We start from the raw sequence: 17,997 nt of genomic DNA, 5'->3' as shown, positions 1-17,997 counted from the left end.
AAATCCCAAACTGCTCAGGTGGTCCATTTCCCTACAGGGGATGGACTTTACAGTGGAGCACCGCCCAGGGACTGACCATGGTAATGCAGATGGTCTCTCCAGGTACTTCCACTTAGAACATGAAGACTTATCTGGTCAAGGTTAGTTTAATGTCCCTGCGTTTGGGGGGGGGGGTTGTGTAGGAGAGTAGGGTCTGCTATCCTATGGTCACCCCAAATTTTTGCTTTTTGCTTCACTGGTTTTCGACTACTGAGGCTGTGGGCCTGCTAATCAGACCCCCAGCCTGCTGTTCTCTCACTAAATTAATGACACATGTGCTATAGGCACATACCAATTGGAAATGGACTCCTTGTCAGCCCCTGTAGAATGCACTATAGGTGCCCAGGGCATAGGGGCCACCAAGGCCTACCAGGGGCTGCAGCATATCTTTTGCCACCCCTGGCTGGTTCTTAAATTGACACAACTGGCTGATCACTCAGCTGGGGTAAGGTGGTGTAAACACCCCTTGCTTAGGTATAGTATATCTATATCTAAACCTATATCTGGACACATGTAAACCTGTGAGCCACTCCTATAGTAGGCCTCATCAATCCTGGAGGCTGAGTGCGTGGTTTTATATGAGATGGAGATCTAGCATGAGCTGAGCCTGTCTGCAGCTGTCGGGAACAAATCCCTAAGCTGTTTCAGGATAATGCCATATCATATACTATTAAGTGCCTTATAATCCTCGCGGTTATTTAGCAACTTTGGTTTGGCTTTATCAAAACATGTCGTGTAAGGTGTCATACGATTTGGAATACCATCCCCTCGCCAGTTCTGGCGACGGGGATGGCATTCCACCCCTCTAGAGGGGTAAGACATGTTCCTTTACTAAATGCGGTTAATTTCTCCAAAGACCTTAAGATCCACAAAATGGATGCCTCTGCCACAGACAAATGTCTGGACCCCTGCAGTTGACCGAAACTCAGCAGATGGGGCCTGGACAAAGGGTTTCCTGTCACAGGAGGGTGTCACCACCCTCCAGACAGGAGATAGTGTATTGTAGCAGGGAGGTTTGAAAGAAACCAGACACTGCCTGGGGCGCACAAGGCTGCCCCTTGCATAATCCGGCCAAACCGGTTCTGGGGCACTCCAGCCCTCGTGCCAGGGCGGCCTGGATCAAAGGAAGGGGGTGTATCCACCCACTTCCTGGGTCCCACCCATAGGAGGGGACCTAGCAGGTAATCACGCCCCCCAGATTGGAATAAGAGTGGGAGCAGTGCCAATGCACATCAGATTTCCTGGAAGAAACATTAGAAACGAAACTCTGGACCCTTGGACCTCCATCTCAACGTGGAAGCCCGAAGAATCTCCCTTGTGGTCAAGGAGTGACCACCCTGCAGCAGCAGGCACCATCCAGCCCTCGACGTCTACTTAGTTGCAGTTCCCGCCGGAACTCGAGCGACTGAGATCGACGAGATCAAGCTTGCCTGCCTTCCAACAGCCCGATCCACAGTCCCTGCAGAGCTGAGACCCGTGGAGGTGACCGGAAGCGTGGGGCACGCCATCTTGAATTGACCATGAGACGCTGACCGTGCAGCCCACGAGTGACCCTCGAAGCTGTGCACCGGGGTTTGAGAAGCCCCCACCCTGAGCTGCGCCTGAGCCGAAGTTCAGCCCTCCACACTCGACGAGTGCTGCGTGGGGCCCTTTGGCTCTATTTGGCTCAACGTGTTGGCCCGGTCACTTGCCAGCTGGCTAGTGGTCCCTGTGCCGACGAACTACCTAAGAAGACTCGTGAATCTAGTTGCTCCAGATGCACACCAGCTCCCCTGAAAAGGAGCCCCGACTCTGACCTTCCTGGTCCGAGTGAGAAGCAATCTTCCGATCCTGCGTGGATTGCTCTTGCCAAGGCTTGTTTGCTCCAAACTTGAAGCCGACTGCACCGACGGTGAGAGCCTGCGTGGGACAGATCGTGACCTGCTCCTGGACGTCGCAGATGCCCCAGAGCCCACGTGACAGCGGAGAGAAGCTCCTCGACGACCACCTGATTGCGCCCGACATTGCCTGGTTCCGTCCTGGTTCCACCCTGGTCACTGCTGAGTGACCCAGACTCTGTCCCCTCTGCTTTCAGGTACTCTACAACTTGAGTCCACCCTTGGACTCCACCGGACACTTCATCTTTAACCCGCCTGCAGCCCTTTCAGCTTCAAGCACCAAGGGCCTGCGTGTCAAAACCCGACGCCACTTCGACCCTGTGCACCCACTTCCTGTGGGTGAGGTAACTTTGCTCCGCCGGTGTTCCCACACTGGTGCACACCTCTAGGGTCTGTGTGTTAAGTTTTGTTCCTCTAGGTTCAGCGGAAGTGTCCTTAAACTTTAACTCTATGACTTTTACGCACCATTGGTTAACATTGGTGCATGCGTGCGCTTTCCGCACATCTCCCGAATCCCGAGGGCCATTCCCGACTTCAGCATTGCTTGTCCTGACTGCTCCCAGCGATTCCCTAGGCCCTAGGCCTAACCACTGTTCGAGTGGCCTCTCTTATACCACTTGTTTAGTATATGGTTTTAGTGGCCACCCGCCCTCATCCATAATTTTGCAACTTGTATGTTTAAACAGTGCTTTTGATTTAACGCTTGTGCCCCTTTATTCATAAAGAATACTGGGGATTGTTTTTAGTAATAAACACATATATTTTTATAATATATACTTGTGTGGTGTCCTTTCATTTGGTATTACAGGATTGTATGTGGTAAAACAGCTCGCTTAACACGACCTCTTAAGTTAAGCCTTTAGGCTGCTTAGTCCATGCTACCCCTAGGATAGCTTGTCTAATAAGGTTGACTTACAACCAGACACCATAAGGGATTGTTTGGTCAGGTAGTAGGTGGTTCCAGAATTGGAAACATCCCCTACCAGGCCAACTTCTCACACTGAGGCTCTGTGACCATTGCCGCACACGCAAGTCTGAGGGCTTGGGTCATTCATGTATTCTCCAGTCTGATGCGCTGTGACCCTTGCCACACACGCAAGTCTGAGGGCTTGGGTCATTCATGTATTCTCCAGTCTGAGGCGCTGTAACCCTTGCCGCACACGCAAGTCTGAGGGCTTGGGTCATTCATGTATTATCCAGTCTGAGGGGCTGTGACCCTTGCCGCACACGCAAGTCTGAGGGCTGGGTCATTCATGTATTCTGCCCTTTGAGGTGCTGGGACCCTTGCCGCACACGCAAGTCTGAGGGCTGGGTCATTCATGTATTCTCCAGTCTTAGGCGGTGGACCCTTGCCGCACACGCAAGTCTGAGGGCTGGGTCATTCATGTATTCTCCAGTCTGAGGCGCTGGGACCCTTGCCGCACACGAGGTCTGAGGGCTGGGTCATTCATGTATTTTCCAGTCTGAGGGGCTGGGACCCTTGCCGCACACGCAAGTCTGAGGGCTGGTTCATTCATGTATTCTCCAGTGTGAGGCGCTGGGACCCTTTCCGCACACGCAAGTCTGAGGTCTGGGTCATTCATGTATTCTCCGGTCTGAGGCGCTGGGACCCTTGCCACACACGCAAGTCTGAGGGCTTGGGTCATTCATGTGTTCTCCAGTTTGAGGCGCTGTGACCCTTGCCGCACACGCAGGTCTGAGGGCTCGGGTCATTCATGTATTCTCCAGTCTGAGGCGCTGAAACCCTTGCCGCACCCGCAAGTCTGAGGGCTGGGTCGTTCATGTATTCTCCCGTCTGAGGCACTGTGAACCTTGCCGCACACGCAAGTCTGAGGGCTGGGTCATTCATGTATTCTCCAGTCTGAGGCACTGGGACCCTTGCCGCACACGCAAGTCTGAGGGCTGGGTCATTCATGTATTCTCCAGTCTGAGGCAATGGGACCCTTGCCGCACATGCAAGTCTGAGGGCTGGGTCATTCATGTGTTCTCCAGTCTGAGGTGCTGGGGCCCTTGCCGCACACCCAAGTCTGAGTGCTTGTGTCATTCAAGGGTTCTCCAGTCTGAGGCGCTGGGGCCCTTGCCGCACACGCAAGTCTGAGGGCTTGGGTCATTCATGTGTTCTCCAGTCTGAGGCGCTGTGACCCTTGCCGCTCACGCATGTCTGAGGGCTTGGGTCATTCATGTATTCTCCAATCTGAGACGCCGTGACCATTGCCGCACACGCAAGTCTGAGGGCTTGGGTCATTCATGTATTCTCCAGTCTGAGGCGCTGTGACCCTTGCCGCACACGCAAGTCTGAGGGCTTGGGTCATTCATGTATTCTAAAGTCTGAGGCACTGTGACCCTTGCCGCACACCCAAGTCTGAGTGCTTGTGTCATTCAAGGGTTCTCCAGTCTGAGGCGCTGGGGCCCTTGCAGCACACGCAAGTCTGAGGGCTTGGGTCATTCATGTGTTCTCCAGTCTGAGGCGCTGGACCCTTGCCGCACACGCAAGTCTGAGGGCTGGGTCATTCATGTGTTCTCCAGTCTGAGGCGCTGTGACCCTTGCCGCTCACGCAAGTCTGAGGGCTTGGGTCATTCATGTATTCTCCAGTCTGAGACGCCGTGACCATTGCCGCACACGCAAGTCTGAGGGCTTGGGTCATTCATGTATTCTCCAGTCTGAGACGCCGTGACCATTGCCGCACACGCAAGTCTGAGGGCTTGGGTCATTCATGTGTTCTCCAGTCTGAGGCACTGGGGCCGTTGCCGCACACCCAAGTCTGAGGGCTTGTGTAATTCAAGGGTTCTCCAGTCTGAGGCGCTGGGGCCCTTGCAGCACACGCAAGTCTGAGGGCTTGGGTCATTCATGTGTTCTCCAGTCTGAGGCGCTGGACCCTTGCTGCACACGCAAGTCTGAGGGCTGGGTCATTCATGTGTTCTCCAGCCTGAGGCGCTGTGACTCTTGCCGCACACGCAAGTCTGAGGGCTTGGGTCATTCATGTGTTCTCCAGTCTGAGGCGCTGTGACCCTTGCCGCACACGCAAGTCTGAGGGCTTGGGTCATTCATGTATTCTCCAGTCTGAGGCTCTGTGACCATTGCCGCACATGCAAGTCTGAGGGCTTGGGTCATTCATGTATTCTCCAGTCTGATGCGCTGTGACCCTTGCCGCACACGCAAGTCTGAGGGCTTGGGTCATTCATGTATTCTCCAGTCTGAGGGGCTGTAACCCTTGCCGCACACGCAAGTCTGAGGGCTTGGGTCATTCATGTATTATCCAGTCTGAGGGGCTGTGACCCTTGCCGCACACGCAAGTCTGAGGGCTGGGTCATTCATGTATTCTCCCGTCTGAGGTGCTGTGACCCTTGCCGCACACGCAAGTCTGAGGGCTGGGTCATTCATGTATTCTCCAGTCTGAGGCGCTGGGACCCTTGCCGCACACGCAAGTCTGAGGGCTGGGTCATTCATGTATTCTCCAGTCTTAGGCGCTGGACCCTTGCCGCACACGCAAGTCTGAGGGCTGGGTCATTCATGTATTCTCCAGTCTGAGGCGCTGGGACCCTTGCCGCACACGAGGTCTGAGGGCTGGGTCATACATGTATTTTCCAGTCTGAGGGGCTGGGACCCTTGCCGCACACGCAAGTCTGAGGTCTGGGTCATTCATGTATTCTCCAGTCTGAGGCGCTGGGACCCTTGCCACACACGCAAGTCTGAGGGCTTGGGTCATTCATGTGTTCTCCAGTTTGAGGCGCTGTGACCCTTGCCGCACACGCAGGTCTGAGGGCTCGGGTCATTCATGTATTCTCCAGTCTGAGGCGCGGGGACCCTTGCCGCACCCGCAAGTCTGAGGGCTGGGTCGTTCATGTATTCTCCCGTCTGAGGCACTGTGAACCTTGCCGCACACGCAAGTCTACGGGCTGGGTCATTCATGTATTCTCCAGTCTGAGGCACTGGGACCCTTGCCGCACACGCAAGTCTGAGGGCTGGGTCATTCATGTATTCTCCAGTCTGAGGCAATGGGACCCTTGCCGCACACGCAAGTCTGAGGGCTGGGTCATTCATGTGTTCTCCAGTCTGAGGTGCTGGGGCCCTTGCCGCACACCCAAGTCTGAGTGCTTGTGTCATTCAAGGGTTCTCCAGTCTGAGGCGCTTGGGCCCTTGCCGCACACGCAAGTCTGAGGGCTTGGGTCATTCATGTGTTCTCCAGTCTGAGGCGCTGTGACCCTTGCCGCTCACGCAAGTCTGAGGGCTTGGGTCATTCATGTATTCTCCAGTCTGAGACGCCGTGACCATTGCCGCACACGCAAGTCTGAGGGCTTGGGTCATTCATGTATTCTCCAGTCTGAGGCGCTGTGACCCTTGCCGCACACGCAAGTCTGAGGGCTTGGGTCATTCATGTATTCTAAAGTCTGAGGCACTGTGACCCTTGCCGCACACGCAAGTCTGAGGGCTGGGTCATTCATGTATTATCCAGTCTGAGGCGCTGTGACCCTTGCCGCACACACAAGTCTGAGGGCTTGGGTCATTCATGGATGTTTCAGAGACTACTGTTAGTAAATATATGAAAATGCACATTATTCCTGCTTTTGAAAGCACTTTACATGCTTTAAAATCGCCGACATGTTGTTTCGTCTGTTAATGTTTGTCATATAATGATCTCAGTCTTATTTTTGGACATATTAGTGGAGAGGTGTGGCTCACTGGTTAGAGGCTGCAGACCTGTAAGCAGAGAACGGCCCCCGACCAGGGTTCAATTCCCGACGCGGCAGGGGCTTGGACCAGGTTCAACGGACTCGATAATTCTCGCCTCAGCGCCTACTCTAACCAGGGAACACACTCGGTAACTCTGGACCTTAAGCTTGCCTCATCTCTACAACGGCCCCCCACAGACGCCGGGGATGCCTGGTTTCACCCTGGAGATACCCAGCAAGGGACCATCTCACAGGGAAAACCAGGACGGGTTCCCCAGCGGTCTACAGCGCCAGGACACTCGGGTAGATTAATTTGATGTATCACTTGCCCTAGTAAACAATCCCCAAAGTCTATTTTTTTTCAATTTTCCCAAGCTCAATGTTAAACACATGCATCACCAATGATGCAAAAAGTCAAGTCAGAAATTTCAAACAGCAATAAAAAAGTGAGAAAAACAGATATTTGAAAAATTCCTTTTGTTTATGCGGCCTTATGTCCAAAGCCATCCAACAAGAGCATTTTTTTTTAATTCGGTCGATTTAAAAAAAATCTGCGAACTATTTTATTTCTCTCAAAAAAGTGCCAAAAAGTGACTTTTTGTGCAAAAAAGTGCCCGTACAATATTTTTTCATCTAATAAACTTTTCATGACTCAGAATACACTTAGGCTTCAGGTCAATGTGTTTTCGTTTGGGGGAGGGGCCCAGGGAAAAAAACACCTTTTTTTTTCTCGGATTGGTCAAAGGTCAGGTCAGGGAGGCTTGACTCTTGTTGCACCAGTGCTGCTTCGGCTGCACCAGTGCTGCTTCGGCTGCACTGGTGCAGCTTCTCAGACTTGAGGCGTTGCACCAGTGCAGCATAGAAAAGAAACTTTTTAATAAAAGGATTTAAAACTAATTCAAGATATACATTATCTAAGGAATGTTATAAAAACTCAGATATGGAGAATATTTTTCATTTTCGTCCATTTTTGACCGTTTTGGAGCACTTTGAAGCACTGATGCAGCTTTGGGATTTTTATGGTTATTTTGATCAGAGATGCTCCTAATGTGTTTAAAATTCATGTGGTATGTATCCAAGACACTGCCATCACACCTATATAGTTTTTAAATGATTTTGATGTATTAAAATTTTGACCTCCATAAGGGGGGAAAGGTTGAACTTTTACCCCGCTCGGAGTTCCATGACTTTCGTGACCTTGTCCCCCTGAAATTTAAAATTGCATTTTCAAAGTAATGTGTACAACTATTCATTCTGTGTCATTCATTGTGTGTTTAGCATGCTATTGGGCCACTGTAGCACTTGTTTTTTTTCGTTTTTATGCATTTTTGACCGTTTTTGAACACTTTGATGCTCCAAATGGTCTTTGGACTTAGTCACTTTTTGCTTCATGGAGACTTCAAAAGTGTTAGAAAGTCACTTTGGAGGCACACAGGACAGTGCAAATGCACCTATATAGCAACCAGGACACTCCAATCACACCTATATAGTTTTTAAATGATTTTGATGAATTAAAAATGTTGACCTCGATGAGGGGTGGAAAGTTTGAACTTTTACCCCGCTCGGAGTTCCATGACTTCTGTGACCTCGTCCCCCTGAAATTTAAAATAGCATTTTCCAAGTAATTTGTAAATATATTCATTCTGGGTCATTCATTGTGTGTTTAGCTTGCTATTGGGCCAGTGTAGCACTTAGTTTTTTTCATTTTTATGCATTTGTGACCGTTTTTAAACACTTTCATGCACCAATGATGTCTTTGTACTTCGTCATTTTTCACTTCATGGAGACTTCAAAAGTGTTAGAAATTCATTTTGGAGGCACACAGAACAGTGCAAATGCAGTTACATAGCATTCAGGACACTGCAATTACACCTATATAGTTTTTAAAAGATTTTGATGTAATACAATTTTTGACCTCCATGGAGAGGGCCCTTAAGCTGCCAAAAAAGAAAGACCCCCAGATGGAAAAAGAGGCTTTTCGGCGCCAACACCCGAAATAACATCACACACTAGGATCCAAAAATTCTTCTTTTTAAAGAACCCAATGGCCACCAATTACGCATCAACCTTAGAGACAGTCCGGTTGCCAAATCCAATAGCACCAGACACAAGGGCTAATAAAGGACACGTTAATCCGGGAAGGACTGACCAAAAGAAAAGTGCACATCTATTACCATTAAAACAAGTTCTCCTTCTATACAGCAACAGCCAAATATCATTAACGCACAAAAAGAAAATTCAGCTTTACAGAAATCAAGCATAGAAATTCCAGAAAGCAGGTTGGCAACTGTAACAGCCCAGGTACACCAGATCCTTCAACATACCAAAACAAAGTAATTAGAAGACGAGGACAATAAAAACGAGTACTTGGAAGGAAAAACAAACAAATCAGTTGAACAGGTAGTACTACTTTTCACTAGCCAACGATGCCAACTTGTTAAAAATATTGGAAACTAATACACAAACACAGGAAACCCCGAATGAAGCAATTCAAGGGAATGCATTGTCACTGGCTATTGGGAAGAGAGCATCAGGATGAGCTGTAATGGTAGTATCTATTCCATCAAATCCGACCCATAGAATCAACCAACAGCCAAATACACAGGAGGAGGGAAGTTTTTCAACAAAAATAAATAAATTAAACTTGTTATCTCCAATAACAATTAAATCTGTAAGAAGGATTGATCATGGATCTAGGGTATCAGGAAACTCCCTCGAAGAGTTGCAGACTGCATCATGAAGTAATACTCTGCTAAGCACAATGGAACAAGCAATCAGGGTACTGAATTTTCAATCAGACAAAATGGAAGTCCAGAAAGACCTTATAAACTTAATTTCCGGTTATATTAAAGGCATAAATAACAAGCTGGACGCTATTACTTCCCTTATAACGTGCAGGGGAAACCTGGAGCCACAAACAAGCACTCCTCCACTGCAGCTCAATTGCGGCTGTGGGAAAATAATAGACAAATTGGAAAAACTACCCAAAATACTAAGGGATATCGTAGGGGCAGTTCAATTAATAACGAAGTCCAAACAAAACAAGGGAAACTCAAAAGGACGCAGAGACAAAGGTACCATCCAAAGACAAAAATACAATCAAACAGTCAAGCTCAAATATGAATGACAAAATGTGGGGGCAGCTAGCTGGCGCTAACAGGCAGGATTTAATAGAAGGCCCTAGGCATGATCGTGTCCTTAGGGATAGGAGCCAGAACATGATAAAGATGTGTTCATGGAATGTACATGGCATGACCATGAAACTCTGTCTTTCTTTGAACAACAAGACATAATACTACTCCAAGAAACGTGGAACATGAACCCAGCATCAATAGGGGGTTATATAGAACATCGCATCCTAGCAGAAAGATTCTCAATATTTGGTCACAAAAATATGGTTGGCAAACAGAAGAATTAGACACTGGCCTAAACTGGTTGCAAGTTATAAAAACTTACCGGAAAGCTTCATTCTAACAAATTAGATTGGCAACTAATACTCACCTTGGCAAGCTCTTTAAAATCACTTGGAATCACCCTTGATCGCAAGCTAGCCATGAACAATCACATCAAGAACTCCGCCAAAAGTGCCTTCCTCAACCTGAAGCCTCTGAACAAAATAAAACCTTACATACCATCCTGGGACCTAAAACAAGCCACCCAATCATTTGTGTTATCCAGACTCGATTACGGGAACGCAGTCCTCTCCCTCTCTGGGACAGCCCTCGCTCACCTAGCGCCACGCAAAACAACACTCAATGCTGCTGCGAGAATGGTCACCGGAGTCAAAAAAATATGACCACATTTCTCCCGCTCTCAGAGATCTAAAATGGCTTCCTGTAGAACTACGTGCCAGCTTCAGAACTGCATGCCTCACGCACAAAGCCCTGCACACAGGGAAACCAGAATACCTAGCCTCCAAACTTAAGAAAGCCGGCCAGTCTAGAAGTCTCAGGAGTTCCAACTTCCTCCTACTCATTCCCCTGAAAACACGCAAACAAAAAAACGCAGCCCGCTCTTTTGCAGGAAATGCACCCAAAATCTGGAACTCCATTCCTGTGCCCATCAGAATTACACCCTCCTTTGAGAAATTCAAAAGTCTCCTAAAAGTCCTCTACCTCAACCGGGCCTTCCCGAACAGAAAGTCATGACTCTCAAGCCCTCAAACATCGGTCACCTGACGAATACACATCCACTACCTACCTCTCCCCCTCTCTCTTCCCGCTCGGCTTGCTCCATCGCCGCTCAGGGATATCTTCCGGACCTACCCTGTGTCCATGGATCGAACTTACCTCTAGTCATCTCTACCCCAACGGCGCACCTTGGACCCCCAGACCTCTTGACCTCAAGGACACTCCCTGGACGCTCATCACTATTTTGTTCTTTCGACCACTTATGATCACGCTTATCCTCCAAGAAAAAAGTTTTCTTTGTATCGAGACTACCTCAATCCCTCTATACCTCAAAGGCGCACCCTGGACCACTAGACCTCTTCACCTCTACGGGGCACCTTCGTGAACACTTATGAACTCATTTATCCTTCTCCCTAACTGTATATGCTTATGTTTCTTCCCCTACTGTTGTAAAGCGCTCCGATACCCTCGGGTCTGGTCAGCGCTATAGAAAACTTCTAAAATAAAAATAAAAAAATGTGTTGGATGGCTGAGAGCTAGCAGTGTTTATTCTCCGCTCCGCTCTGAACATCTCGGAGGTGCTGGGCCACGCCATGGCTACCTCGGTCGCCCTCCGTCGGCATGCTTGGCTTCGGGACAGTGTGCTCCCTGAAAATGTTCGGGAGTGGCTGGTTGATATTCCATTCGGTGGCACTCGGCCCCGGCAGACTCCACCATCCAGAGGTTCTTGGCAGGGCTCCAGCCTCCTCCTCCTCCTCCTCCTCCTCCTTCTCCCTCAGTGACTGCTGAGTTGATCTGGTTCTTGGACCTTCTTTTGGGCAGGTTGCCCTGGCTGTGAGGTGTGTTTTATGGCCACTCGAGTCCTCCTTGCTGAGACTGTGGCTTTGTTGGCTGCTGGTCTGCCCTGTGTTGACTGTGTGTGTTTTTGCTTGAGTTATCTACACAGACTTGGCGCTGAGATTAGGCCTTCTGTTTTTCTCTTGGGCTGGTTGACAAGCCTTCTGCTGTTTTTTTTCCCCGTGGCTCTTTTGTTTTTTCCTCTGCTGCGGAAGTTTCTTCCAAAGAGGGTTCCCATGTCTTGGGACTTAACGTACCCTATGTGGGGTAGTAGTAGCTGTTATGTAGCTTGCGGTCTACTAGGGAGTTACGGTCGCCTTCGGGCCCCTGCTCTCCATGGCGTTTATGTATGTTGCTGATGCTTCTTTAGGTCGTGTACGCGGACCCCTCGTAGTAGTGTCTCCGGGCATTTCCTCGCCTTCATGCTCCTGTCCTGGAGGCTGGGTTGGTTCTGTGTTTCTCCCTTTGTCAGGCATAGCCTGCCCGGTCTTCCTGGGGCCCGGGGCTGTTCTTCCTGCATCCAGCGGCTCATTACTGCTGGCGCCGCTCTGTCTGATCTGTTGCCTTCTGTCTATGGTGGGCTTGCCTTCTTTTTATCGTTTCCTTGGGCCCTCTACGCTTTTCTTATTCCTCTTCCTTGCCCTGGCATTGGATGGAAGCTCTGTTGCCTTGTAGGGGCGTGAGGTGCTTCGGCCTACCTGGCCTTGCCCTTGGTTCCTCTGTAGAGAGTGAACGGGCTTTCTTCTCCTTCTTCTTCTTTTTTTTTCTTCTTCCCACACCCCTCTTGGGTTCGGTGGTGTTCTGCTTGTGGGGGGCTGGGAGGACGGGGCTCTTCACCCCTGTGGGACCCTCTGTCATGTCCAGGCTGGTGGGGTCCTTCCACAGACCCTCCTTTCCCGTGGGTTTGGCTAGGGTATCTATTCTACGTTAAGGAATCTGCGGCTAGTAGTCTGTATCAGATGTACGAGTTACTTACCTTTGGTAACGATGTATCTGGTAGAGACGATTCTAGCCCCAGATTCCTTCATGGCCCGCCCTTCCTCCCAGTTCTGCGAGGACGCTTTGACTTGCCCTTCTGCACTCGCCTCTCGGTGGATGGCTATGATGAGTGAGTGCATTCTTTCGCTCTCTCGTCAAGACGTTGTCTTGCTTTGTTCCTTCCTCTTCCTTGGCAATGTAGAGACTGGGTCTATAGAAACTCCTGTGCCCCTCTGCTCTGGTTGCTCCAGGATTGAGGCTGGCATTCTTTCGTCCCTCTTGTTCCTGAGGGTCCTGGCCGCTCTGCTACCCTCTGGGTTTGGGCCATTTGGCCGTGCCCTGCCCTGGCTCCCTTGGGGGGGTTGTCGCACTCTGTGCTGGGGTTGACTTGGACGTCTGTCGTTCCCTGTTTGTCTTGGAACTTGCTCCCCTTCATGGGTCTTGGTCAGGGTTGTAGTCCTGCTGCATGTTGTCATGACATTTTGCATATTTATCCTTGCCTTAAGGGGGGTGCTGTTTTCATACTGGCAGGGTGGCTGCTCAGGGCTTTGCTCTGTTCTTTCTTCTTTCCCTGCTTTTGGGTACTGCAGTGTTGGCACTGCTCCTTATGGTGTTCTTCGTCACCATTCCTTCTTTTCCATTTTTCTGCTGTTTCACACACTGGTCCCATGCTGCCACAGTTTCTCTGCTGGCTCCACGTTGTGGCGCGGAAAGGTTCTCCGAACAAAACTGACATAGGCGCGCCGGGGTGGGACTTGTGTGACCTCACTGACGTAACGTACTCTGACGACGCCTGGTCGGAGTCGCTTGATGCTGTCCCCCCCGGGACGCAGGGATGCTGTGGCAAAAAGTTTTACAGATCCAGTTTCACGCCTGAGGATAATTCTGCGTTAAGGAATCTGCGGCTAGAATCGTCTCTACCAGATACATCGTTACCAAAGGTAAGTAACTCGTACAACAGGTACATCATAGAAAGACGGATGGACATATTGAAGCGGACTTAGAGATATATGCATAAGACAGAAAATATAGAGGTCTTGATTTAGAGTTTGGTGAGCAGGGTACTCCTTCACAAGCGTGTTGGAGTACCCTGTCCAACAAACGGATGGTCTGCCTGACCTAGTGCAAGTCAGGTGGATTGTCATGTGTGCAGCCTTACTTGGGTGCCGTCGGTGTAAATACATCGGACGGCCCTTCCTTTTTAGATCAAGCAGTCTCATGTATTTTTCTCTTATTCAGGACCACCAGGGAATACCTGGCAGTCGTGATGAGAATCTTTTTTTTAAATGAACCCTACTTACTGGGGGAAATTTAATCAGGGAGAAAGTTCCTAGGGTGCGAGGGTGATTAGTTATTGGTTTTTAAAAACAAACTACTGCTTTGGGAGCTTGTTTTTGAAAAACACACAAGTTGGTGAATAGTCGCCTGAAACATGGCAGCCGCTCACCACCCCTGCGGTGCCTTCAGAGGTGCCACCATGGCTGCTGCTCCTCAGAAGGGACTGAGAGCGCCACAGGGCTAGCAAAGATCTCTAACAAGTCGGGGGACCCTTTGGACTTTAAATCAAACCCATAGTCTTGACAAATGACAAATAGAGGAGTGGAGAAAAGAGAGAGTTAATTAGAATGCTGCCGATATGTGATTTCTTGTATGTGAATAAGTAAATGACAAGACGCTGCTGTGTTCCTAACCTTAACGCTGCCTTTTTAAAAACAAATCTGCTATATAAGTCGCATTGGTTTATCTCTGCAATGTCAGCTGAGCAAGTTACTGGTTATGTTAAAATATGTCATACTGGATTGCTGTCTAAAACATACAAGGACCAAACGCTTCAGCTTAACAAAGCAAGGCAGTTTCAGTGCCGCCTCTCCGTTCAGTCTAGTTCCGGGGCGACGGGATAGGTAGCGGCTACTGGGTTAAGGTCACTTTCCTTTGATGTTATGTGACCTGTCCTAGTAATGCTGCGCAAACTGACCAAGTAAACCCCTTTTTGTACTTGACTCTCAAGTTAGCGAGGGCGAGCAGTCACAATATTCTCAGCTTTGTAATGTCGACCAGCTTGAACTCCGAGCTCAACAATAGATCAACAGACTCGATTTAATAAATGACCAGCACGCTGTTTATCTTGCCAAGACACAGGTACTTTTAAAAGCTCTTTTTATTGAACTAGTGCTCAATCGATGGTGTTGAAAACAAAAATACAGTGCACATTAGTGAGAGTGATTAGACCAAAAAGGCAAAGTCTGGAAAAAATGCAGTGAGTAACATAGCTTGGCTTGTCCTGACACTCCCTGGCTAAATACGACTACATAAAACTAGCTTGCATATTTAACTTTCACTACTTCATGGCGCGTCACATGGCCTGGTAGCTCTACCATCCCTCCCATATCTTTTCCCATTTACAAGGGCAGCCCCTGCTGAGATACACCCTGTGTCCACCCGTTGACACCAATCAAGATCTGCTTCCCAGTCCTCCACCCTGGGGGGGTGAGCTGGCTCCCCAACCCCGTGCAATATTACGCTGCCAACCGCTGAAGCCAGGGCCAGTCATAATCTGCGAAAACTATGCCATGTCACCTCACTCGTGATATTCAGGAGGTGCCATTTGGCCCCCATGGGGATCGCTAGTCCCATGACCTGGGACATTATTCTCATGATCTCTACCCAGTAGCATTGAATTACCGGACAACTCCACACCACATTAAAAAAAAAAAACCCTCACATTCCCTTATGCAGAGACGTGGCCGCCCGCCCTATTTGGTGCAACAAAGTTCTGGAGTAGTAGGTCCTATGTAAGATCTGTAGTTAAATTAGACCAAAACAAGTTCTAATTGAAACCTCCCTGGCACCCTGAATGGCCTCAACCCAATCGCCATAGACAAGCGTGCCTAGATCCTTCTCCCACACAGCTCTCCGCGTCCCCAAGGGATCCAGGGAATTGTAGATCAACTTCTTATAGATGGTTGAGATTGCTTTTTCAGTCGGGGATTAGTTAGCAGCTGGTCCTCCAGTGGGGATGCTTCAGGCAACTGCTCCCCTTCCCATATCAGAACCGCTTTTAGTCACCTAATTCATACTTTTGTTGTAGGATCGTGAATGGCACAAGCGCCTGTTCCCTCCACACGTCGCCCGGCCGCTTTAAGCTAATCAATCCCCATTTTGTGAAGCCCTGCAATACTCCTGCTGCACTTAAGAGATCACCATCATTCATTGGAGTAATTTCAGTCAGCTTACCTTCTCAGCCTAAATACTTGGTAGCCTCTCTCCACACCCTTACCACGGTTTGGGTATGAGTTGGTAGGGTGCACTCATACTTTCTTCGATACAGCACCGGGGTGGGGTAACCTCTCTTGCCCATGGCCAATCTATCTACCCGGTAAGCAGGTTCCTCACGGTCCGCAAAAACCCAGTTGTTTACTGCCACCAGCTGCGTGACCCAGTAATACTTCCGAATGCTCCGAACTGCTGGTCCACCTTAATAAACTCCCTTCTGCAACGTACTCTGCGTGAAGTACCACCATCCCACAACAGGAGCCGAAGTTCTCAGTCTACCTTTTGAAAGAAAATGTCCAGTACGATCTTAAAGGACGTTTTTGACACGATGTACAGGAGACCCTGAAGGGTTATCACTTTAAATAAATAAGGCCACCCGGCCCAGTAAGGAGAGCCAGAGCGCCTGCCAGTTTGGGGTACCCCTGCAACACCGGTCTAATTCCGGGAGTATGTTCCTGCCTGTGGCTCTCATGTAATGAACACGCCCAAGTATGTTGTTTGAAATCTATTTTTATTTTGTAGGTAAAGAATAGAACACAGGTCCAGATATACACAGCGTTAAGCCCACAACCCTATTTAGGGCCGGCAGCGTACTGTGAGAGAGTCTCCAAGAGTATGGAGAAGCAGTAGCAAAGTAGCTTGAACACAGCATCTCCTTCAACCCTTGTTGGGCTGGCCGCGTGACACATTATGTATAGCAATCTTGGTCTATTGTGGGAAGTCGCAGGACCCTTTAAAAACAACAACACTAAGAACACGGGCAAGAGGCCCATAAGAAGTGAGCAGTGATGAGTGGACAGAAAAGTGTCAGAAAGAGAAGAGGTAGTAGGAAAGACAGATTACGCCCAAAAAAGCTGCAGTGTCCCTGCCTCCAGCAGGAATATTAAGCACTTCTTCCAATTGATCGTATATCCTGAATAACGCTCGTACTTTGTGGGCAAAGCAGCAGCAGCAGCAGCAGCAGAGGGGGATACGCAAGGAGGAGAACCACGCTCCCCACAAGCCAGCGGGGCTGAAAGACACCCTTTGGAGACATGCCCTGCCCAGGTGGAAGCCAAATACCTCTTGCGTTTCCCGCTCCGCGGGAAACGCTCGTACTTTGTGGGCAAAACTTACCAGCAGCAGCAGAGGGGAATACGCAAGGAGGAGAACCACCCTCCCCACAACCCAGCGGGGCTGAGAGACGCCCTTTGGAGACACGCCCTGCCCAGGTGGAAGCCAAATACCTCTTGCGTTTCCCACTCCGCGGGAAACCCTCGTACTTTGTGGGCAAAACTTACCGGCAGAGGGGATACGCAAGGAGGAGAACCACGCTTCCCACAAGCCAGCGGGGCTGAGAGACGCCCTTTGGAGACACGCCTTGCACTGTATTTAATCAGACGCATTACCCGCTCCGCGGGACGAGCAAGGACGGGGCGGGGCCCTCCTCTTTGACTTCCCATGCAGAATTGCACAGCAAGGTCAGTGTGTTATATTTGTACCACAAAGTCTCTGAGTAAATTGCACTGATATTGACTAATTTTGCTTGGGCAATAAAGCCTGGAGATACTGTATAACAACTAAATGTGATCATGGCTTCAAATGGTGCTGGGAAGAGGAGAAAGCCTACCACTGGAAGTGTTGTAGGGACAATTGACCAATTCCTAACCAGGGCAACGTCCATGTTGCAACGTGAAATTGAACTAACAGAGAGAAGGTTATCCACGGACCCAATTTTCAACAAACGGTCCTCACTGGGGCAACTAGCCATGGTACAATCCCCGATACCAGAATCTTTATCTATGACGCCACCACCTGCAATACACACTGTGGCTGATATTGCATTTGCTAGACCGACTGGAGAGGGCAATCAACTGACAGAAGTAGTCATTGTGGCACCACCAACAAGAGACCCATCTATACTTTCTCAAAGCCCAGGAACTACTTGACCGGGACAGTCAATCCGGTTGGCTATGGAAACTAATCTAGGGGCTATTAACAAAGTGCCCTGCAAAGTAGTTAAAAGAAAACCTGGGGGAACTGCATTAATGAACAAGAAAACGAAAATGCAAAAACTGGTTAATATGGAAAATGAACCACCTGTTGTTGTACCTCATGGACCGCCGCCCTTAGTGGACGAGTCGCTGCCCATAGATTTTAATGAAGACATCTCACCTCAAGAGAGAGGGGGGACTTCTGGGCTCAAATGGAAC

General features: G+C 49.4%; 1 pseudogene; it reads right to left on the bottom strand.

Annotated features, from left to right (window-relative positions):
• LOC144805629 (uncharacterized) overlaps positions 1 to 17,190 on the bottom strand; it is a 58,307-nt pseudogene extending 41,117 nt beyond the window's left edge.
• Positions 17,191 to 17,997: the final 807 nt, after the last annotated feature.

Source organism: Lissotriton helveticus, assembly GCF_964261635.1.
Source record: "Lissotriton helveticus chromosome 1_1 unlocalized genomic scaffold, aLisHel1.1 SUPER_1_unloc_17, whole genome shotgun sequence".
NCBI classification, from domain to species: Eukaryota; Metazoa; Chordata; class Amphibia; order Caudata; family Salamandridae; genus Lissotriton; species Lissotriton helveticus.
The sequence above is the reverse complement of the archived record's forward strand: the minus strand, read 5'-3'. Positions and strand labels throughout refer to the sequence as shown.